Source organism: Thermobia domestica, unplaced genomic scaffold (genome assembly GCF_964235325.1).
Source record: "Thermobia domestica unplaced genomic scaffold, izTheDome1.hap1.1 HAP1_SCAFFOLD_239, whole genome shotgun sequence".
Taxonomy (NCBI): domain Eukaryota; kingdom Metazoa; phylum Arthropoda; class Insecta; order Zygentoma; family Lepismatidae; genus Thermobia; species Thermobia domestica.
In genome coordinates this window covers 279765-305918 of record NW_027655958.1, presented here as the reverse complement: position 1 = coordinate 305918, position 26154 = coordinate 279765, and the positions used below count along the sequence as shown (strand labels likewise).

At 35.4% G+C, this 26154-nt stretch overlaps 1 protein-coding gene across 4 annotated transcripts in view; it reads left to right on the top strand.

Moving 5' to 3' along the window:
- Positions 1 to 17644: 17644 nt before the first annotated feature.
- The window catches only part of l(2)gl (LLGL domain-containing protein l(2)gl), a 243921-nt gene continuing 235411 nt past the window's right edge, over positions 17645 to 26154 (top strand). For 3 of the 4 annotated variants that reach the window (XM_081747438.1, XM_081747437.1, XM_081747435.1), the window contains exon 1: positions 17645 to 17794. The gene's annotated coding sequence lies outside the window, so the exon portion shown is untranslated. Of the gene's footprint in view, positions 17795 to 17982; positions 18313 to 26154 lie in introns of those variants that run through there. The other variant, XM_081747436.1, reaches the window with a different exon arrangement.

The following is a 26154-nucleotide window of genomic DNA, read 5'->3' as shown; positions in this document are numbered from 1 at the left end:
GAGCCGGTTCCAGACCTGGATTTGAAAACCCGGTTCCAGAACTGGATCTTAGGAACCGGTTCTAGACCTGGATCCGAAAGCCCCCACAGACCCGTAAAGGAAGCACAAAGTTCACCTTCAAAACACTGCAAAGAGGACCACGCACTTGTGCCCTATCCGCCCAGACCCGCTTGTACCAGACACAAAAAATTGGTTCATCAGTGGGGGTTTAGCCAAATCAGTTTGCCAGTCAGCCAGTTTGTTTAGCCAAATGAAGTAAGCGACCGGCGCCTGGGAGCCTGCCTATCGCTTCTAACATTTCACCTAGCACACTGTTCACAGCCTGCCAGCAGCTCGGGTTTAGCGTAGGGATGGCCACAAAGTTCCGGTTCCAGCGGAGGAACCGGTTCTTGGATATCCATCTTTCAGAACCGGTTTTGGAACCAGTTCCAGACCTGGATCCGAAAAACCGGTTCCGGAACCGGATCTTTTAGAACCGGATCCGTTCAGAGCCGAAAACCGGTTCCACCAGGAACCGATTCTGGCCATCCCTAGTAAGTACCATATGGCGCAAAATTCCACAATGGCAGGAGAGGGGACCCTTCAAGGAGGCCCTTCACCAAATGGGATAAATCGATCTCTTTTTCAGTTTTGTATTAGAAGGTAATGTACGATAGCTTTGAATTTAAATGAATCATCATCATAGGTATTCTGCCTTTATTGGCAGGTCACTTGCCGCAGCTGAGAAGCTTCCATGCTTCACGGTCCTCCGCTAACTTCTTCGTCTTCGCGTATGATCTTTCTTTTCTGTTTTTATATCCTCCATTAATTGTAGTCTCCTTCGCCCCCTCCCTCTCTTTCCCGCCGCCATACCCTCTAGGACGTCCCTCATGATACAATCTCTTCTTAGGCAATGTCCCAACCAGTTTCTCTTCCTCTTCCTAATAATATCTAAAGTGTTATTTTCTCACCCACCATTTCTAACACTCTCTCATTCGTTTTGCGCTCGACCCAACTAATTCTTTCCAATCTTCTCCACACCCACATTTCGAAGGCTTCCAGTCGATTTTCATCACCTTTACGTAATGTCCACGTTTCCGCTCCATACAGTACAACACTCCACACGAAGCATTTTATGAGTCTTTTTCTCAACTCTTTATTCAAGGTCCCACAAAACACTTTTCTTCCTCCTAAAGGCTTCTTTCGCCATTCCTATTCTTGCTTTTATTTCACGTTCGCACTTCATGTTATTACTAAGAATACTATCCAGATATCGAAAACTATTTACTTGTTCTATTTTCTCCCCTCCTACTTTTATATTTGACACAGACCCCTTCGTTCCAATCACCATGGCTTTTGTCTTTCTAACATTTATTTTCATCCCATATTCTTCAAAGCCCTTTCTAATTTTTTCTAACATTTTATTGATTTCCTTTTTGAGATTCTGCAACAAGCGCCATATCGTCTGCAAATCTTATGCATCTAATCATTCTACCTCCTATCGAAATGCCATCATCATCATGTAAACTCTTTTTCACTGTCTCTTCTAGATAGACATTAAATAGTGTTGGCGAGAGGCAGCATCCTTGTCGAACTATTTAAATAAATACTGTATTAAAATAAATTAACTTGACATGCTTAAAATGAAACAAGGTTTCTGAAAATGCAACAACGTACGAATGTTCATTTATTTAGTTTTACATATTTCTGGACATTACCGGTCTAGGGCCGTGACATGAGCACACTATCGGGGATGTGGGGAAGGAAGGAAGGAAGGAATGGGGAAGGCATCACCCCAGTATTTATCTGATTTAAGGAAAACCCAGGAAAAACTTCACTCAGGTTGACTGGCTGAAAAAGCTTTCATACGTTTTCGTCCGAATGCTCCCCTTCAGGCATTGAACTCCGGACCTCTCCCACCAAAGGCGAGAGCATTAGTAGGGCCACTATGTATGTACAATGTTTGTTTCAACGATGTGCTATTCGACAATCCTATCATAATAATGTAATTTGAATTCAGTCAACTCCGTTCATTCATAAAAAAATGTTCATATTATTGACTTCGTGAGCAAATGCAGATTATTTATTTTATTAATTCATGATGAATAAGAGTGGTGCTACAAGAGAAAGAAAAAATGGCTACAAGAGGAAATATTCATTAAACTAACTTTAAAATTTCATTTTGGGATAAAAAAACAACAACAACATCGGATTATACTAGTTAATACTGAACTATCTACCCTCATATAAACGTCAGAATATACTAAGGTAGTTAATACTGGATTAATTCTTAGGGTCTAGTAAGGCCTAATATGAATTCCGAAAAAGACACTATTGCAAAATCCACCGAGACATACTCATGAGTGCAAAATCCAAAGTACAGTACTAGTTCGCAGAATGTTCACAGGAAAAAGAAACAAAAGTTAAAAAAAAAAAAAAATGAAATAGCGTGTTTAGGATTCCATTAGAGGAGAAGGGAGCTCCAGAAATGTCTCTAGATCTCTTAAATTGTGATAATCTTACTGATAAAAGCTATTTTCAGGATGTTGATACCAGTAAAACTTTTAAAAACTGTACAATTCGGAAAGGGCCATGCCAATTCAGAGGCCCTTTTCCGAAAGAATAATTAGTTTTAAAAACTGTATTACTCAATACTGAAAGCCTATGGGCAAAAATTACTTCTAACTTAGCTTTGTTACTCGCCAATAAATTGTGTTTATTCTGTTGGCTGTTCTCAAGAAAACAAAATCAGGCATGGGCAAATGGTATAAATGATTCAAGGGTCACAACAAGTCTCAGAATCACATTCATCATACGTTATTTATTATCAGTGGAAACATTAACTCTTGATGAGAAAGCCAAGAAACGAGTGAGATACGAAGCTAATTTGTGGTATTAGGCAGGGCCAGATCTACGAAATATTGCGTCCGGGGCAAAGACGTATATCTGCCCTCCTTCCTTCCAATTTTGCATCGAAATGGCGCCCCCTACATACTCTTAATCAGCTGCGCCCCGGGGCAAATGCCACGAATTGACCCCCCCCCCCTAGATCCGGCCCTGGTGTTAGGTGCTATAATAATAATAATAATAATAATAATAATAATAATAATAATAATAATAATAATAATAATAATAATAATAATAATAATAATAATAATAAAAATGATTGATATTGCATTAATCCTAACAAAAAAGAATCCCTAGGTTCTATAACAAAAAGAATGATTAATATTACATAAATCTTAACAACAACAAAACAAAAAAAAAAAAAAAAAAATCCTACCATTCTGGAAAGAAAGGGATTACTTAAATAAAACTTATTATGGAAAATTTGAATCTTAGCTTTCATTTTGAAGTTTACTAAATAAACTAGATAACAAAGTCGTTTCTATTTAAGCATTTTTAGTGATTATATGCATTTAACACATCATTTACTCATATAGCGAAGTTTGATTATAATTATGTTATCTGCTACTCTACCAGGGACGTAGCCAGAGTTCTGAGTTTGGGGGGGGGGGCACATTTGCAAATGAAATAAACCATAAATAAACCATATATATATATATATATAGTAGTAGTGGTCCCGTTATGCCCGAATGACTCATCCTCACTCTTGTGACGTCATAGGTCAAAGGTCAATGACCTTGGCCCGGGGTCAATGACCGAGGGGTACCTAGGACCACCCCCTCTAAATTTTGGCAGGGGTACCTTGGCCCACCCCCTAAATTTTGGCAGGGGTACATAGGACCACCCCCCTTAAATTTTGGAAATTGCCAAATCTAAAAATTTGGTATGGTAGCCTAGGACCATAGTATGTACCTCTATCAGTATTGGGTGTCTATGTCGTTCCCTTTCATGGGTAAAAAATTGCCAAAAATTCAAATTTCGGGGTTTTTTGACCTAATTTATCCCCTTTGATGAGGTGTTATTACCCTATATAGTTATATGAGCGTATACAGGGGTCCATTACCTTTCATAACATATGGGTATATTAATGCACCCCTTTAAATTTTTGGGAGGGGTACCTTGGCCCACCCCTTAAATTTTGGAAATTGCCCAATTTAAACATTGGGTATTATAGTATAGGACCCTAATATGTATCGTGATAAATTTGGGCGGTCCACCTTGTTTCCTTCTAGGGGTACAAAATTGCCAAAATATAAACGTAAGCAATACGTTATACCACGTGTTTGGTTTTCGACCTAATTTATCTCCTTGGATGAGGTCCTATTACCTTATATAGTTATATGGTCATGTATAGGGGTCCATTATCTATCATAAGACATGGGTACATTGGTGCACCCCTTGAAAAATTTGGGAAGAGTACCTTGGCCCACCCCTTAAATTTTGGAAATTGCCAAATCTAAAAATTTGGTGTGGTAGCCTAGGACCATAGTATGTACCTCTATCAGTATTGGGTGTCTATGTCGTTCCCTTTCATGGGTAAAAAATTGCCAAAAATTCAAATTTCGGGGGTTTTTGACGTAATTTATCCCCTTTGATGAGGTGTTATTACCCTATATAGTTATATGAGCGTATACAGGAGTCTATTATCTTTCATAAGATATGGGTACATTGGTGCACCCCTTTAAAAATTTGGGAGGGGTACCTTGGCCCACCCCTTAAATTTTGGAAATTGCCCAATTTAAACATTGGGTATTATAGTACAGGACCCTAATATGTATTATGATAAATTTGGATGGTCCACCTCGTTCCCTTTTAGGGGTACAAAATTGCCAAAAAATATAAACGTAAGCAATACGTAGTACCACGTGTTTGGATTTTGGTCGATTTTATCCCCGTTGATGAGGTCCTATTACCTTATATGGTTATATGGGCGTATACAGGTGTCCATTACCTTTCATAAGACATGGGTACATTAATGCACCCCTTGAAAAATTTGGGAGGGGTACCTTGGCCCACCCCTTAAATTTTGGAAATTGACCAATTTAAACATTGGGTATTATAGTATAGGACCCTAATATGTATTATGATAAATTTGGATGGTCCACCTCGTTCCCTTTTAGGGGTATAAAATTGTCAAAAATATAAACGTAAGCAATACGTTGTACCACGTGTTTGTTCTTTTGGCCCATTTATCCCCTTGGATGAGGTCCTACTACATTATATAGTTATATGGTTATGTATAGGGGTCTATTTCCTATCATAAGACATGGGTATATTGGTGCACCCCTTGAAAAATTTGGGAGGGGTACCTTGGCCCACCCCTTCAATTTTAGAAATTGCCCATTTTACACCTTTGGTATAATAGTATAGGACCCTAATATATATTACTATAAATTTGGATGGTCCACCTCGTTCCCTTTTAGGGGTACCAAATTGCCAAAATTTTAGTACAACCACGTGTTTGGACTTTTGACCTAATTTATCGCCTTTGATGAGGTGTTATTATCCTATGTGGTTATATGGGCGTATACAGGGTTCATTACCTTTCATAAAACATGGGTATATTAATGCACCCCGGGAGAGGTACCTTGGCCCACCCCTTAAATTTTGGAAATTGCCCAATTTAAACATTTGGTATAATAGTATAGGACCCTAATATATATTACTATAAACTCGTTCCCGTTTAGGGGTACAAAATTGCCAAAATATAAACGTAAGCAATACGTTGTACCACGTGTTTCGTTTTTTTTACCTAATTTATTCCATTGGATGAAGTCCTATTACCTTATATCGTTATATGGTCACGTATGGGGATTCATTTCCTATCATAAGACATAGGTACATTTGTGCACCCCGTTTAAATTTTTTGGGAGGGGTACTTTGGCCCACCCCTTTAATTTTGGAAATTGCCCCTTTTACATGTTTGGTATTATAGTATAGGACCCTAATATAGATTAGTATAAATTTGGATGATTCACCTCGTTTCCTTTCATGGGTACGAAATTGCCAAATTTTAGTACAACCATGTGTTTGGTTTTGGCTCAATTTATCCCCTTGGATGAGGTCCTATTACCTTATATGGTTATATGGCCATGTATGTATTGGTCCATTTCCTATTATAAGACATGTGTACATTGATGCACCCGAGGGAGGGGATTCGGTATCATAGTACATGCCTCAACATGTATCATGATAAATTTGGATGGTCCATCTTGTTCCCTTTCATGGGTAAAAAATTGCTAAAATATAAACATAAGCAATATGTTGTACCATGTGTTTGGTTTCTGGCCCAATTCTTCCCCTTTGATGATGTTCTATTACGTTATATGGTTATATGGACATGTATATGGGTTCATTTCCTATCATAAGACATGGGTACATTGACGCATACTTTAAAAATTTGGGAGGGGTATCTTGGCTCATCCACTCGGTTTTAGAAATTGTTTAATATAAGCATTTGGTATCATAGTACAGGACCTCAATATGTACCACTATAAATTTGGATGGTCCACATCGTTCCCTTTCACGGGTAAAGAACTACCAAAAATCAAATTTTGGAGGTTATTGACCCCGTCTTATAAGGTTTTAACGCGTTATATGGATATGTACAGAGGTTTATTACCTTCATATGTTTATGTTCCCTTTTAAATTTGGGAATTATCAAATAACAAAATTCGGTAAACGTTTTTTAGGACCCATTGGTGTCCCTCTTATGGCCAAATATTCAAAATTTAAAGGTTATTGACCGGCTTTATTATTGAATAAGTACAGGATTTATTACTTTTTTCATAAGACACAGGTGTGTTTGTGTACCAATCTTAAATTTTGGGAGGGGGTACATTTCTTATTGTCATATCAATAATTGGTAATTGTTCTTAGAATTGGGTGGTATCTCTTTCTTTGGGTAAATCATTGTCAAATATGAGTATGATCACGTGATCAGTTATTGACCTATGATGGGATTAGGAGCCCAGGACATTGGTACATTTAAACTTTATAGGATAATTTGAGAATGCGTCATTGGTATTGATTATTACAGCCAAATATAAACGTAAGCAATACGATGTACCACGTGATTGACCTTGATGAGGTAGTGTACAGGGATACATAGCTAACCTTATTGAATCTTATGACTCATAGTCTTAAGGAAATACATGCTACAACACTGGCAAAGTTATTGTTGATGCAATTTGATTGGTGGATCACTATCTTTCGTGCAATCTGATTGGCTGATCACTATCTTTCGTGCAATCTGATTGGTTGCTGATGTTCAAATCTTTGCTGCATTCAGTTTTATTTTAACATTTAAAAAGTTTGAAACTTTGGTTTGACATTTTTTCGTTTGAAATTTTTCGTTTAAAAATTTTTGTTTCGAAATTTTTTGTTTCAAAATTTTGTTTGAATTTTTTTGTTTCAAAATTTTGTTTGAAAATATTTTGTTTAAAATTTTTTGTCTGTAAATTTTTGTTTCAATTTTTTTGTTTAAAATTTTTCGTTTCCAATTTTTTTTTCTGTTTCAAGATTTTTGTTTGAAAAAATTTTTCGTTTCCAAATTTTGTTTCAAATTTTTTGTTTGAAAGTTTTTGTTTGAAAATTTTTTTGTTTGAAATTTTTTTGTTGCAAAATTTTGTTTGAAAATTTTTTGTTTAAAATTTTTTCGTTTGAAATTTTTCGTTTCCAAATTTTTTGTTTAAAATTTTTTTTGTTTCGAATTTTTAAAGAACCGGAACTGTTAGAACTAAAACCTCTGGCAACATTGTGGTGCACGTCAGAACATGGGGGTGTACTTGAAATGAAAAAAAAAACACTTCATTGAAATGGATCATTTTATTACACTCCACATACATCCATACCAGATAGTGGTTCTGGATATTGTCGATACAATGTATTTTGAACTTCGTGCACTAGTTTGTCTTTAGCATATAATTTTAATTCCAATTGAAGTCTTTTAAGGTCTATTGCGATATCAATTGGTGGAAACTCAATGTCCATTTGATCACAAATAAACTGTTTATCAATACAGGTATGCACCCACGAACGATGTTGACAACCATCACAATATCTAGATACATGTTGTACAATATGCATAACACATTTTTCAAAATAGTACTTTTTCAGGAATATACTTGTTTTGTTACACACTTCCACTGCATGTTTCACACACTGAAATACGTTGATAAATTTGTTCCATTCAGTTTGTGTTAGATACACCATGTTGCGAGGGACATGGAATGTACTCTTTTTACGTAACAGCACCATCTTCTCTTCGAGGACCACTTCATGATTTGAGCCTAATGATTTGACTATGGTCACATTTAGCTCATCATGAAAATAATCGTTCATTTGGTCGATTCGTGCCATTCTTCACAGGTCAGTTGTACACCAAATTGTTCTGCTTTGCCCAATCGAATCACTGGTTCAAATGTTCTAGCACTGATACCAATCATCACATGTTTTGTTTATTGGATAATAGCTTGCGAAGATGAACTCTTTATCGTTAGAAGTACACATCTTTCCTCCTGAAAAGCACTTGCTCAAATGATTTCGTGGGATGACACTGTATTTGCTGGTTTATAGTTATTGCTGATGTCGAATGTGCTGATTCATGATTTCATCACAGTTACAGACGTCATGCCGACCAACCAAATTCATACAACTATGTCTAATGTGCTGACGTTTGAATCACAATTGCTGACGAATCCGGCTGTGTACTGATGACTTCGACCCAAGAATCCTTTGAAACATAAAGATACAGATCCAGTATTTAAGAAACGCAGCAGTTCTTCTTGTTTTGATGCCTCCATGGGTAAATATCTTGCTGGTAAAATTATATTCTTATCATTTTCAAGCTTCACTACGATTCTTAATCCAAACTTTGTAGGGATTTTTTGGCTAGCTAAGATTCTATAAGGTACATTCTGTTGTAAATCAGTAATCTTGGTAAATGATTTCATCACATCACGCGTATTTAGAAACTGCAGACAAGTAGCCATGATGACGTTACCACGAATACTAACTCGAACGATGATGCAAAACCGATGTCGTTGCATTATCATGTTCTGACGTGCACCACAATGTTGCCAGAGGTTTTAGTTCTAAACAGTTCCGGTTCTTTACTAATGAGTGCACAAACTTAAAAGATGTCAAACCAAAATTTTCCAAACAATAATTTCAAACAAAAAAGTTTACAAACAAATATTTCGAACAAAAACCTTTGAAACAAAATTTTGAAAAAAATTTTTTGAAACGGAAAAACTTGGAAACGAAAAAATTCAAACAAAAAATTTCAACAAAAAATTTTAAACAAAAAAATTCAAACAAAATTTTGAAACAAAAAATTTCAAACAAAAAATTTGGAAACGAAAAATTTCAAACAAAAATTTTAAACAAAATTTTGATACAAAAATTTTTTTAAATTTCAAACGAAAAATTTTTAAACAAAAAAATTGAAACAAAATATTTTCAAACAAAATTCTGAAACAAAAAATTCAAACAAAAATTTGAAAGCAAGAATTTTCAAGCAAAGTTTCAAACAAAAAATTCAAACTAAAAATTTTACGTTTCACGGTTAACCGTCAAACTTTATCCGGTTTTTTAACTATTCGATTAACAAATAAACGGTTTTCAAAAAAATTCAAACAAATTTGAAACAAGAGTTTTTAACAAAAACTTTCAAACAAAAAAATTTTACGTTTCACGGTTAACCGTCAAACTTTATCCGGTTTTTAACTATTCGATTAACAAATAAACGGTTTTGATCATATTTATCAGTGAGTGCAAAATGTTGAACGAAACCAAGATTTTTAAATGTTAAACAAAACTTAAAACTGAATGCAGCAAAGATTTGAACATCAGCAACCAATCAGATTGCACGAAAGATAGTGATCAGCCAATCAGATTGCACGAAAGATAGTGATCCACCAATCAAATTGCATCAACAATAACTTTGCCAGTGTTGTAGCATGTATTTCCTTAAGACTATGAGTCATAAGATTCAATAAGGTTAGCTATGTATCCCTGTACACTACCTCATCAAGGTCAATCACGTGGTACATCGTATTGCTTACGTTTATATTTGGCTGTAATAATCAATACCAATGACGCATTCTCAAATTATCCTATAAAGTTTAAATGTACCAATGTCCTGGGCTCCTAATCCCATCATAGGTCAATAACTGATCACGTGATCATACTCATATTTGACAATGATTTACCCAAAGAAAGAGATACCACCCAATTCTAAGAACAATTACCAATTATTGATATGACAATAAGAAATGTACCCCCTCCCAAAATTTAAGATTGGTACACAAACACACCTGTGTCTTATGAAAAAAGTAATAAATCCTGTACTTATTCAATAATAAAGCCGGTCAATAACCTTTAAATTTTGAATATTTGGCCATAAGAGGGACACCAATGGGTCCTAAAAAACGTTTACCGAATTTTGTTATTTGATAATTCCCAAATTTAAAAGGGAACATAAACATATGAAGGTAATAAACCTCTGTACATATCCATATAACGCGTTAAAACCTTATAAGACGGGGTCAATAACCTCCAAAATTTGATTTTTGGTAGTTCTTTACCCGTGAAAGGGAACGATGTGGACCATCCAAATTTATAGTGGTACCTATTGAGGTCCTGTACTATGATACCAAATGCTTATATTAAACAATTTCTAAAACCGAGTGGATGAGCCAAGATACCCCTCCCAAATTTTTAAAGTATGCGTCAATGTACCCATGTCTTATGATAGGAAATGAACCCATATACATGTCCATATAACCATATAACGTAATAGAACATCATCAAAGGGGAAGAATTGGGCCAGAAACCAAACACATGGTACAACATATTGCTTATGTTTATATTTTAGCAATTTTTTACCCATGAAAGGGAACAAGATGGACCATCCAAATTTATCATGATACATGTTGAGGCATGTACTATGATACCGAATCCCCTCCCTCGGGTGCATCAATGTACACATGTCTTATAATAGGAAATGGACCAATACATACATGGCCATATAACCATATAAGGTAATAGGACCTCATCCAAGGGGATAAATTGAGCCAAAACCAAACACATGGTTGTACTAAAATTTGGCAATTTCGTACCCATGAAAGGAAACGAGGTGAATCATCCAAATTTATACTAATCTATATTAGGGTCCTATACTATAATACCAAACATGTAAAAGGGGCAATTTCCAAAATTAAAGGGGTGGGCCAAAGTACCCCTCCCAAAAAATTTAAACGGGGTGCACAAATGTACCTATGTCTTATGATAGGAAATGAATCCCCATACGTGACCATATAACGATATAAGGTAATAGGACTTCATCCAATGGAATAAATTAGGTAAAAAAAACGAAACACGTGGTACAACGTATTGCTTACGTTTATATTTTGGCAATTTTGTACCCCTAAACGGGAACGAGTTTATAGTAATATATATTAGGGTCCTATACTATTATACCAAATGTTTAAATTGGGCAATTTCCAAAATTTAAGGGGTGGGCCAAGGTACCTCTCCCGGGGTGCATTAATATACCCATGTTTTATGAAAGGTAATGAACCCTGTATACGCCCATATAACCACATAGGATAATAACACCTCATCAAAGGCGATAAATTAGGTCAAAAGTCCAAACACGTGGTTGTACTAAAATTTTGGCAATTTGGTACCCCTAAAAGGGAACGAGGTGGACCATCCAAATTTATAGTAATATATATTAGGGTCCTATACTATTATACCAAAGGTGTAAAATGGGCAATTTCTAAAATTGAAGGGGTGGGCCAAGGTACCCCTCCCAAATTTTTCAAGGGGTGCACCAATATACCCATGTCTTATGATAGGAAATAGACCCCTATACATAACCATATAACTATATAATGTAGTAGGACCTCATCCAAGGGGATAAATGGGCCAAAAGAACAAACACGTGGTACAACGTATTGCTTACGTTTATATTTTTGACAATTTTATACCCCTAAAAGGGAACGAGGTGGACCATCCAAATTTATCATAATACATATTAGGGTCCTATACTATAATACCCAATGTTTAAATTGGTCAATTTCCAAAATTTAAGGGGTGGGCCAAGGTACCCCTCCCAAATTTTTCAAGGGGTGCATTAATGTACCCATGTCTTATGAAAGGTAATGGACACCTGTATACGCCCATATAACCATATAAGGTAGTAGGACCTCATCAACGGGGATAAAATCGACCAAAATCCAAACACGTGGTACTACGTATTGCTTACGTTTATATTTTTTGGCAATTTTGTACCCCTAAAAGGGAACGAGGTGGACCATCCAAATTTATCATAATACATATTAGGGTCCTGTACTATAATACCCAATGTTTAAATTGGGCAATTTCCAAAATTTAAGGGGTGGGCCAAGGTACCCCTCCCAAATTTTTAAAGGGGTGCACCAATGTACCCATATCTTATGAAAGATAATAGACTCCTGTATACGCTCATATAACTATATAGGGTAATAACACCTCATCAAAGGGGATAAATTACGTCAAAAACCCCCGAAATTTGAATTTTTGGCAATTTTTTACCCATGAAAGGGAACGACATAGACACCCAATACTGATAGAGGTACATACTATGGTCCTAGGCTACCACACCAAATTTTTAGATTTGGCAATTTCCAAAATTTAAGGGGTGGGCCAAGGTACTCTTCCCAAATTTTTCAAGGGGTGCACCAATGTACCCATGTCTTATGATAGATAATGGACCCCTATACATGACCATATAACTATATAAGGTAATAGGACCTCATCCAAGGAGATAAATTAGGTCGAAAACCAAACACGTGGTATAACGTATTGCTTACGTTTATATTTTGGCAATTTTGTACCCCTAGAAGGAAACAAGGTGGACCGCCCAAATTTATCACGATACATATTAGGGTCCTATACTATAATACCCAATGTTTAAATTGGGCAATTTCCAAAATTTAAGGGGTGGGCCAAGGTACCCCTCCCAAAAATTTAAAGGGGTGCATTAATATACCCATATGTTATGAAAGGTAATGGACCCCTGTATACGCTCATATAACTATATAGGGTAATAACACCTCATCAAAGGGGATAAATTAGGTCAAAAAACCCCGAAATTTGAATTTTTGGCAATTTTTTACCCATGAAAGGGAACGACATAGACACCCAATACTGATAGAGGTACATACTATGGTCCTAGGCTACCATACCAAATTTTTAGATTTGGCAATTTCCAAAATTTAAGGGGGGTGGTCCTATGTACCCCTGCCAAAATTTAGGGGGCGGGCCAAGGTACCCCTGCCAAAATTTAGAGGGGGTGGTCCTAGGTACCCCTCGGTCATTGACCCCGGGCCAAGGTCATTGACCTTTGACCTATGACGTCACAAGAGTGAGGATGAGTCATTCGGGCATAACGGGACCACTACTACTTATATATATATATATATATATATATATATATATATATATATATATATATATATATATATATATATATATATATATATGTGTGTGTGTGTGTGTGTGTGTATTATATTGTGTACTCACGATAATTCGCTGAATCGGGTGGCGCGGCAACCGCGGATAATCAACACGAAAACATCGTATGGAGAACTCACCAGTAAATTGTTTGAAGTTAAACTTTAACTACTCTTTAGGGGGTTAGAAAAGAAAAGTGAACCTCTCCTACGAAATACGATAATGAAACAATAATTTAAAAACTATGTATTAGTAGTGTTGTTTACTTATGCAAGGACATCCAACTAGAACATTAAAAAGCGCAATACTTCATATAATTACTTTTTGATACATTTATATATACTGTACATTTTTGCCTTGTAGCTTTATATACTTTGTAGCTTGATAAAAATAGTTACAAATAATATAGTAACAAGTAATAGGTAACAGGTAATACAGTAACTACCCTAAAAAAGTGACATGATTTTCATGAGGTTCCCTAAACTGAACACACAGGCTCTCAAGACATTTTTGCGTTAAAATGTAATATTCTACATAGTTAAAGAAACACTATAGCCTATACTAGACTAATAAACTTCAATATTTCAACTGACTATTATGTAAATTTAATAACCATTAACAAACTTTAGCATTTATTAAAGCTCTTTACTTCCTTTATATATTAGTACATTTTTATTGTTCACAAAATCGTTAACGTCTTCCGTGCGTCTCAAACATGTGAATATTAAAGAGGTCTACAATACTTGAACGTCCGTAAGCATAAAAAATCTAATCAACGAAGTACATATACAATAGTAATTGGTAAAATAATGGTCTAATGTTACACCACCACTTTTTATGCTATTCTTGCATCCACCTGACAATGTTGTGCCGCATTGCATTTACAAATTACCTGCTGGACACAAACTGTAGCGCATCTGCGACGACTTTCTGAATAGGCCTATGTCAATAATTTTATCTTCTTCAAGCTTAGAGGCTATCTCTTGTTCTATTTCAAGTGCGGCTAATGCTGATGTTCTGTCCTGACCAGACTTATAACGAAGATATTATTTGATCAGTGGCGTATTTAGGGGCTCTGGGCTTAAGCCTTCCCCACGAAATTTTATTTACTATATTAAAGTAAATGAAATATCTTGCAGAATTTTAATATTTCCAGGACTAAAGTTAGCAAAGTCCCCGAAACAAAATCGTAAATACGCTACTGGATTTGAGAGTTTTATGCACGCTGAAAGAACACTCACAACAAGCTGATAACACAGGTAGCATCAAGGCTATTTCCAACAAATTCGTAATTTGGGGGAAAATTGCCTTGGGCAGAACAGCTCGCAAGTCCGAGATATTTGTAATTTCTTTCTCCATAAGATATACTACGTAATTTTTACAATAACGAATTCATATTCAGGAAAATCTATTTCGAATTGCGTAGCACTCTTCCATTGCCTCCTTCATCAAGAACAGTTTTGTTTTAAGATGACATGCTTGAATACCACCAATTACAGATATATTTTCCTTGCAGAATTTTCTGACGAACGCGTTCACAATGTTGTCAACATTCTCCTAAATTTTCGTAAATAACTATAAAGATGGTCCTAAATTTTCCAAATAAGTACAGATAACGATCACTAAAGTTCATAATTGACTGTTTAAAAAACATGTTGGCCCTAATTGATATATCACGTGAGTACCTTTCCATTTCAAAAAATATCCCATATTTCAAAATGACAGATTGCAAAATAGCGGCGGAGGTTTCTGGTCTACTTTGCCCATTTTTCTCTTTTCAATATGTGAAAGTACCACTGTTTGAATTGTCTATCTTTCACTATTTTTACAATTCAACAGTTTATTTGATATATTTCTATAACATAACATACCCTTCTCCCACCAAATTTGACCCCCTCCCCCTCCGTTCCTTATGGCGCTCAGCCACTATAATTTTGCACATAAAAATATTTTCACATACTCTATCAGGTGCACTAAGTCTCATCCTGCGTCTCAACTCATCCATTTGGATCCTTTACTTGTTAGACGGTTATAAAAAGTGCATTCGTATAGATTTTTAGCCCTTGGTACCTCAAGGCGACTATAAGGCTGGAATCACTATGGGCTGGAAGAACCTAGCAATGTTAAAAATGACGACTCCCAGCCCCAAAGTTGCTGATCTTAAACTCACATTACCGTTCACTTAATGTTTAAGAAATAGCCTATAAATGGGTTTTAAAAATAACCTTTTCTTAGAAGTATGAATAATTTCAGTTTACTATGGATAATTTTTTCATTTATTGTCGGATAAAAACAATTTGTAACATAATTTTAAATAAATATTTGAGGGGGCCAAACCAAGATTTGGGGGGGGGCGGTGCCCCCCCGTGCCCCTTCCTAGCTACGTTCCTGTACTCTACTAAGAGAAATGTTGTTTGAGAAGTTTGTGTCCTCTTGCGGGGAGAACATAAAATATAGCTACTACGCCTTTGGTCCTTGCGTACCTTCTTTGAAACTTTTGATCATTTCGGCGGATAAAAGAATCATATGTCAGTAATCTGTCAGTTTTCATAAAGTAGATCATTTACAAGTAGATATTAAACCCTTCATATTTTTGACAAAAACTGTGTCATCTTTAAAAAATATTTTGAGTTTAATTGTAGGTAATGATACACATGTATGAAAATATTAAACTGTATTAATACCTGTGTCAACAACTGCCGTTGAAAGATCTTTCAGCACAATGAATCGAATGATGATTATTTTTAAAAATCGACTCGGAGACTCATCATTAGATCACTTCATGAGGATTTATATTGAAGGAGATGTTCCAAGTGAAAACTTTTAGATTCAGGCTCTTGAGAGTTATGTACCAAAAAGACAGAAAAGGATCCATTTAGTTATAATAAGAAATGCCTTTGCAGCAATTACACTGGTTAACACTGATTTTGGTACACAGTTTAAGCTGACTTAAACACTACACCGCAAGATGAAGTAACGTGTGAAATCAGAAAGTGTCTATGTCAAAATTAAAAGCTATGAGTAATATAACATTTGCCCAATTTGCTGTAAGTTTAAAGGTAAATAACTTGTAGATATTTGAAAAATAAATTATCTGATATGGCCTCAAAAACCACTTTGAAGATTGCCATTTTTATTTGACCAATGTTACCGGATTTTCGAACTAGAATATGAAGAATATTGAGAACCCCAACCTCTCATCCCTTCGCATCTGTACCTCATGGAGAACACTTACTAATACGACTGCTTTATCCATGTATTTCGTTAGTTTATTTGCTTGTTTATTCAAATTTAACGCTGGGGGCCGCGGTGGCTCAGTGGTAGAGCGTTCACCTCTGGTGCGTGGGGTCTCTGGTTCAATCCCAGCTAGCATCAAGTGAACTTTGTGGTGGCCAAACACTGTGTTCGTGGGCTTTCTCGGAGTTCTCCCGTTTCCTCCCACTTTTTTCATTCCACCATTTATTTCATTTCTCATCATTACCATCTCCTTTCTCCTAGCCGACATAAGCGTGGGACGTAAAACTGAAAGATTTCATTCAAGTTAGTGTTCCTTTTCAGCTCCAAGACTATACGTGGACCTGTAGTTAAAAGGGGAATCCGGGCCATCAGAATGCGTTGATGAGTGAAGAGGATCTCAAGCTCTAAATGCCTTTGCAAATACGCCCTGAGTAATTCCGACCATCCCTGCGAAGCATCTGAAAATAACTCCGAAAAACATTGTTTTAAAGAAACTCTGCTTCAATTGAGTTTGCGATATTAGTTTGTTTCTTATTTATGGATTGCTGACCACACGTTGAGTAATATTACTCTAATATACATTGTCTTTAGAATTTTTAAGTGTTTGTTATTCAGTATGATGGATATTGTATCTCTGAAATGCAGACAATTAATTAATCTTTTTAATTTTAATTTTTTAAAGGGTTGCTTAGGCTAACTTGTTTAAAAATGTGGGAATTTATAATAAATATTTTCTTCATTTTTGTATCAATTACGTTTAAAGTGTTACAATGAAAACTATACGGGTTTGCGTCAACGCAATTCAGACTTTGCGTTTTACTTCGCAATAATCGGCATTTTAGTTACAATTACTTATCGCGTTATTTGCGTTGCGTTGCGATCAGTAAACTTGAGAAGACCGTTACGGAGTGAGGCCTCGGTATTTCCTTTCCACAATGTTATTTCATTATCAAGGTTGTTAGTTAGAGGGAAATAGCCTACCCGGAGGGAAATTTAGTATGTAGTTACTTCAGTAATTTATTGGTTTGCAACACTACATAAGCGTTCAGCGTTGTTGGGTTTGTTTGGCGCGGAAGGGTGTTAGTGCTTTTTGAGTAGTGCTGTTAAATTTTTACTGTTATTGTGATTTTTTAAGTGAATACATACATTAGAAGGAACATACTTAAAGGTAAGTATGTATTTCGGTCGATTGCTGTGGCTGTTATGAGAAAATTTGAAAAGTTTCTTTATGGATGAAGGGAATACCGGTGCACTTTGTGTCAGTGACATCGTGTGCGGTTGACGTATGCATAGTCTGTCGGATAACACCCGGTTACATCTGGCGTTTGATTTTACTTGTGGAAGCCTTCAAGTGATTGTTTTGTTTGGATGCTGTTGTATAATGATAACGTTGTTTATGTGAAAAACACAGCGAAAAGTCTTAGCTTAGTGTTAGCATTGAAAAGAAAAAAAAAAGTGATAAAAACTTTTGGGAGAGGCCAGTTAAAATAATTTGTTGATTCAAGCGTGATTTTGAAAAGCTCGACAATGAAGGAGTGAGTGGATGATAGGGGTATTTAAGATAAATAGTCGTCGGAGTTAGTTTTAGTAATTTACGTGTGAGGTAGTGAAACAAGTTGTAATTGATCAGTGCATGGCATTGCGATGGGAGGAGCCTTTTTAGTGTCCACTGTGTGAAAGGGTTTGGTCAGTATTTGTTTACATCACATAAATAATAAATAAATAATTTACATATCCGCAAAAGTTGTGTTTACGCCTATAAAGCATTGCATTGATATATCAGTAGCAAAATATTTTATTTAAGATATAGTACATGCAACTTTTAAAGCTTAATATGTTCAAACTTATAAGTTGACTTGAAGATTCTGGTAGGCCTTTCAGAGTTCAGGATATAACATCGTTGTCCATTACGGTTTGATACCATAGATTTTTTTGAAGTTATGCATATTATTTGTGTATTCGGTTTTATTTTCATAAAATAAATCCTTATTATAGATTGAAGATATGTGTATTGCCGGCATCTTTACAATTCAGTATGAGCAGTGATTTGCACTGTGGAGTAAAGTTCGGTATGTGGTAATTCCAAATAGTATGTGAAAATCGGTAGGAGAAGTTGTTCGAATAAACACAAACTTATGAATTATTATTATTATTATTATTATTTTTTTTTTTAAATCAAGATTTCACTATTCTTCCCTCACTTCGTTAATTTTTTTGTAAATTATGCTAGGACAGTGAAAATATTCGAGTATTCAGGAAGTGAGTTATGAATTCTTTGAGGGAAAAGAAAGCTGTTATTATAGCTCTGAGATATGTGCGCACAGGATGTGAATAATAATATTGCAGGGCTTCAAGAAATTTCTGTACTACATGAAAAGTCATAGATAATACTATTCCCCATTATTTACATATAGGCCTATTGTGTAACTTTCTATATTTTTTATAGTATGTTATTAACAAGAATCCAGTAGGGAGGGACTCTGTAGAAAAGAAGCATAGTACGGTAGCTATAACCCTATGTGGTTCGTTTTAGTTACAGTTATAGGCTACGGACAGTCACCCGCTAATGTTTTTTAAAAAAAATACATTGAGTAGATAGGAAAATGTTGCGGTATTGAAAGTTTCTAAATAGGATAAATATTTAGAAGCTGGGTCGAAAAATCATGGTACCCATATTAGCATTGCATATAAATAACTAGAGCTAGCATTGGTAGCTATATCATCATTGAGACAATAGGAAATTAGAGGGTTCAAGAGTGCATTTTGATGGGGTTTTAGATTTACTTTTATGATATTAATTTCCGGTATACTACTTCAATAAGCACGATGCCCTGGAGGCGAGTGCGATCTGTGAATTCTGGGGATTGACTGCATTTGTTGAGTGTAACCATAATTAGTGTCACCTTAGGTATGAAAGAGCGAGTATTGTTATCTGTGTGGTGCGTCAAAGATTATTTTCCTGCTATATATTTCTCAAGCCCCACTATTTGATTTATCATTCAATTCCTTCAGATTACTATTGCTTAATTAAGTTATTCTTCTTCAAGATGGGTTTACGAAGTATTTAATGGGAAAATGGCCCTTGACGCACCACACAGCTAGCAATATTGACTCCTTTTTTATAAATTGGTTCGTTAATATGCATACATTGATGTGTTGTCACTTTACATGTTAAATTGTCTTGCGTTGTCTGAGTGAAACCGTGGGTTAGTCTGTTGCAATATCACCTAAATTGTAACCTCACCTGTGTATCATGTGAGAATTTTTGGGGTTAATATATACTGTCGGTTCTCTCAGGAACCTTCTTCTGCACTATTTCTCTGGTGTACTTGCTTTCTCTATAATCACCCAAAAATAATTGAATTTGTCATTGCTCTCACTTGTTCATGTTTGACATTTTGTTTATTTTGGTGGAAAATTTTGAACTTAACTTTTTTTATCGTTGAAAATACTTCTTTAAGATTTATGAAAACGTTACTTGAACTTTTAACGATTTGTGTATTTTAGGTATTAAAAATCGAACCACTGTAACATTTTTCTACCACATAACTGGTTGTTCAATCGATATTATAGGCCTACAAGAAGTTGGAAATCGTCACAGGATACAAGGGTCAGTTTACCAATTATTTACGATTCATAACGCAAGGGGATTTCATCGTCAGTTGTGATCCTTTAATAGTGATATTTCGTATCATTTATTCATGCTTTTGTTAGTTTTAAAAATTTACTTGCTTACAGCTAAAATCGTTATTTGTAGGATGACATAGCGGGTAGGTAAACTTATGTATTGTTACATGTTTTTTTCTTCGTAGTAACTTATTGCCCTGTGTCTTGTCTCATTCCGAGATCGTAGAATCCCAAACTTTTGTATGTGGCGTCTCCTTTGTAAACCCTACAAGCTCTTACATGTACTCTTGTTGGTCCCAGGTTCAATTTCAGAGGGACATGCATTCTTTTTCTACTTCTACTTGTATGGTATAATATTTTAATTGTGGCTTCAGCATCTGTCAGATTGGGAATCACGGATCTAGGAAAAATTATGAACAGGGCTTGAAAAAATATTCTTCTGATCTAGGGGGTAGTTGTAAAAGCCAAGCCCCGCAATAATTCAAAAGGGTGAATGATTTGGCCTTTATACTTTCTGGTATAAAAAGTACAAGCTTATCTTCGTGTACAGGCTATTCCTCAAATATAATAGCAATTTATAAATGAAGTTTTACAAAACATTAGTGTGTGTTTAGTGTTCTTGACCATGTTGTGTATAGTTTGAGCAGTGAAATACAAATTGTCCACTGTTCTGGGTGGGTCAAAATTCTCTGATCATAAGCCATTCGTGTTAATATACATTAAATTATTAATGCTGTCCGATCCCATTAATAACCCTTTTTTCTTTGTTTCATTAAAGTGAACTCTCTTTCACAAGAAACACTTGCACACCGACACAATACGAAGAAACTGGACGAAAGTCGGAAATATACCTTCATTTGATACAAATTTTCCCAAAAGCTAGATACCAGACTTATATTTGTGGTCGCTGTGGTGACCTGATGTCCGGTGTTTTTTCTGTAATCGTGGTAATGAAACACAGTTCAAGTTAACATTTGAGCTGATTGATGCTTGTGACTGTAATATTTCAAGTGTATTAAATTTGAGAACTCACAAATTAATAATTGAAGACGTCGGGGGAAAATAATGATATCCCACAGTGACATGATTTTGAGATACAAGGCTCTGAATGTTTGGGTACGTATAGTGACACTATTCGGAAACCTGTAAGGAACTGGCCATATCTGTGTCATCTGTTCACCAAACTCGGTAATTCTTCGAGGGATAACAGATTCACCTGCTCAAGCAGCATAGGCTGTGTCACTCATTTTCACGATTTTGAGGGTTATTATTTCCCCCCTTCAATTATATCCTGGAACAGTTCACACGCACTGAAGAAATAACATAAAACCAAGCTCTGAACGTATATTGAAGACAACCGTTAAATCAGTTTCGTTTTTCCAATGTTTTGTCGTGTTAACTGAACAGTTATCATATTTATTCTCTTGTTCGATCAAGACATTTTTTAAAATACAATAGTTATGTAAGTTTCTGCAGTAAGGTGCAGTACAGGAAGTTGCGACTCTGTTATAAGTTACCTGGGACATCATTATCATACAAGATCATGCAAATAATATGTTTTGCTGGAAGTGTGCTGCTTTACTTCCAAACTTACTTCAAGATTGTATTGCTGGTTCCAAGTCTAATTACATTGTGTTCCTTTGTATCATCTTAGAGAAGTGCCAGTGATTTTAATTTTTAATGTTTTTTTCTTTCTTAACTTATTCTTTAATTAATTAATTATGGGTCTTTATCTTATGAGATGCTCAGAATTAACTACCTCAGCCACATATTCTCCGAGCAGTAGTGCATCTAGGTAGAAACACTCTATTAGGCTTGCATAAATAGTTTGAGTTAGAGTCGTTAAATTATGTCTTACCATTCCAGTTGCTGGTAGTGTATAATACTTGAAAGATATTTTGATTAGGTGTAAGGAGTTTTTCGAAAGTGTGCTATTAATTTTGACACTTTTAGACAAACCTCTGGTGCTTGGGGCCCCGGGTTCGATCGCAGCTCCCGCCAAGTGAACTTTGTGGTGGACAAACACTGTGTGCGTGGGTTTTCTCGGGGTTCTTCCATTTCCTCCCACTGTCTTCATTCCACCATTTCATTTATTACTCATCATCACCGTCCCCTTTAGCCTGAACGGCATAATCGTGGGACGTAGAACTCAAATATTTCATTTTACTTTTAGACAAAATTAAACTTTGCATTTACCTGTGTTATATCCTGTTTCATGGTTTGTTTCATAGAAAACATTTAAAGAAATATCTTGTTATGTGTTATGCATTAATGGAAGGTTTGTAAAATATTGCAAGTAGACAGATTTTTAAATATAAAATAAAATGGAAATATTCTGCCTCTTTAAGTGGTAAGGTGAATTTTCAGCTGCTATCTTCTGAGCTAAATAGTAGGGTATATGGAGAATTAAGGGTTATTTTGAATTAGTTAAATGTAGGATACTCCAAAATAATTTCAGAATTAAATATTGCAGATTGATACGGTGGTGTTGTCGGTAAACTTCCATTTGTTCGCACAATTCAGGGGACTAGACTACTGAATGTCTTACATTTAAGGCGAGCTTCTAGAGCACAGGTCCACCGCCCAGAGGCCAAGTTACGTGAATTACGACAAAGTAAACTATTTCAAACTAGTAACTAACCAAAATACCACTTGCATAAAAGGATTTCTTCCAATAGTCTACACTATAAAATAACAGTGGGAGGCAGAGCCTCCCCCCCACATTCCCGAACGTATATTACTTTAGAATATATGTTATTAGAAGAAATCCTTCAATGCAAGTGCAATTTCGGTTAAATAATAATTTCGAATCATTTATTTTGTCGTAGTTCACCCGACTTGTCCTAAAAAACAAGAGTAACCAGGAACATCATTAACATCAGACAATGCAAAGCAATATACCCGTTGTGAATAAATGAATTTCAAAGAACACTACATTGTATGCCACATAAAACATTTTGTAAACCCATAAAACCCAAACACACATACAAATATAATAGAATCAAGAAATAGAACACTAAAAGAAACTATAAAATGTACACAGAACACACGAGGTGTAAAGCAATATTTGGAATATATAAATACTTTGACAGATTCACACAATACAGTCACCTACTGCGTCTACCCCCAATGGACAGTTTAACATCGACTCCGAATACGAAAACGAAACTGAACGGACTTTCGAATAAAATAAAATTTGTGCACGTAAAATCAAAGAAATAACAAAAATACTTCATTCATCTAAAATTATAATTAATTAAAATATTATTATTACTTTATGTATAAAACAATAGATAATTAGTGTGGTTAGGTAAACTAACGTGGTAATGGACTATTCAAAGATTGAAGTTCAGTGTTCTTTGTTTCGGTAATAAAATATTTCAACGATAAGAAAAAAGTCCAAAAAAACTCGAAGAAAAGAACACAGAACGGAATAAGGAGCGAAAAGGAACCAAAACCAGCTATGTAAAACATATTTCATTAGTTTTATAAAGGGGGACCTATGTTCTAGAACCTTCCCGAAACAATCATTAGTATAGTCAGGGACAAAAGTTCTTTCCGTTTGGTAATATTTAATTTGAGAATAACGGCTGAAGCGTACAGAAAGTTGCATTCTTTTTAATTTACTGAAAACTGTACTCAAATTGTTTTTCCATTCTGAAGCTACTTACAAAACTAATTTCATCAAATGGAAATAACTTTTTTCGCTGACTACATATAATAGAGTTTCGTAGATGTTAGCTGGCTTACATTCTACATATTTGATATTCTTCTTTGTCTTTTAAGGTAGTCACTAATGTGTGAGAAAGGGGGGGGGGAGGGAGCGGAAATGAGCTTAGCGAAGAACCTTAACCGTATTGCAATTCTGTGACAGTTTTTGGCTAAGAGGAGGCTACAACATACAGTAGATGTAAATTTAAGTTGTCATTGAAAAGCCAGGACATTCATTTCACTATTTGGAAAAGAAAGAATATATTCGCTAGAAATAGGATTTTAACCCTAGTCGTAAGAATATTAGAGTACCTATTGATCACGGAAGCCAGGGAAACTCAGAGAAAAAGGCTGGAAATCAGGGAAACTCTATAAAATACGTTTTTTGTAACATTGTACACCAGTTTCAGTTTAGCCAACCATTATATGGAACGTTGCTTAAATATTTATGGGAGGTAAGTGGAATGTACGTACGAGCAATTGATTACTGTTTCTCTCTATGGAATATTTTTTTTTTTTTAATATAAATATTCACCGTTATTTATTTCTTATTTATATGTCAGCGTCATCCGACAGTTGTCATTAAAGTCAGGAAATTTCCTGTCAAAAGGTCAGGGAAATAGATTTCTCCAGATCAGTAGGAACCTTGAGTACGCGTTTATCATATACGTATCTTTTTTCGATTCGACCGTGTGTTAGCCCCTAGTAGTCGCCTTATTTGGGTGTAATAGAACATCGAATGATTCAGTTGAATGCCTGGTAGGCTAAAGAAAATTGTGCATGAAAGTGGTAAAATAATCAGCATATAATGTATGAAAGGATAAGACGACCCCTTGCAGACGCAAGATTTATGCACAATTTAGAATTGAACTGGTGATCATTCAGTGTGGAAGTATGATAAGTTACGGACGGCGAAAGAAAACTATTTACTTATCAAAAAATTTGTACTGAGTAAATTGTGTGCCTGTCGGTTAATTGCAGTGCAAAGTCCATATAGGCTAAGTATTTTTGTTAGGAAGAGTTAGTTAAAGTTAAGTTTAACCTCAAATGTTCACAAGAAACGAATTATACTTTTTGAACCGATTGTATAATGTACTTAAAATTAGAACTGACAGGTGCATTGTGTAGTGTGTGAAGTAGTTGCTGTAATATAGCGTTGAGGCGCAGGTTGGATGAATTTGAACAAATTATCATTCTTATCATCATGTAAACATTGATAACCGCACCTTAGTTTGTGTGTTTTAAGAGTGGGGGGAAAAAAGAGAAAAAAATGACTTCTGTAGAAAGAGATAAATCATGGGGAAGAGATTTCCAAGCTTAATAGAGTTTATAAATGGTGTATTTGAAGAAATCTTTGAGATAACATGTCGGTTTGTTTACCCTCAAGAATGAAGGGAAATGATGCATTACTCGTGCGCGTGCTAATAGAAGGTTTGCAGTCAGAAAATCTCTTGTTAATGTGCTTAACAAGGGACAGACTTGGGTACTAATAGAGTCAGATGAGAGCTTCCAAATTGTCTTTATGGCTGGTGGCAGTTATACTTAGAGGTCATTAGGTCAGGAGCAAAAAAGAATCAACTCTTAAAGAAGAAGGTTCATTTTCAAAGAGCTTTAAAAATTCGTTACTGAATTCTCTACGTCTGTCTGTTATTTGCAATTTTTTGAATTTTGAGTCTTCTATTCGATGAAGCATCTAAAATTAACTGAAGGAAATGATGGCATTTTCGCGTGACTCTTACCGTTTCCGAGCAGTGTTGTCAGATTCAGAATAATAACAAATTCCCCGCCCAAAGCCCTGAAATTTCCCGATCCTATGCAAAATTTCCCGTCAAGAAAGAATATTAATCATTAATTATTATTTCATTATTATATTAATAATTTCAAATTAAAGTCAAATAAATATGAACAATCAATCAGAAGCACTTCTTTTCTTGCGGTAAGAGAAATCTATTATAGGGCCATTCTGCTATTTTCTATCTGTAATTTTTGGTGTAAAGAGAAAAATAATTTGTGTGTGTGTGTGTGTGTGTGTGGTACTTCCAAGCATTATATTCTCCCCTTTTTCCCCTTACTCCACCCTAACATTCCATGAATGGCTGGCCATAACAAACATAGTAAGCAAATTGCCATAAATCGCCCTTCTTTCTTGTCGCAGAAAATAGATATTGGTGCGATTAACAGTCAGATCTA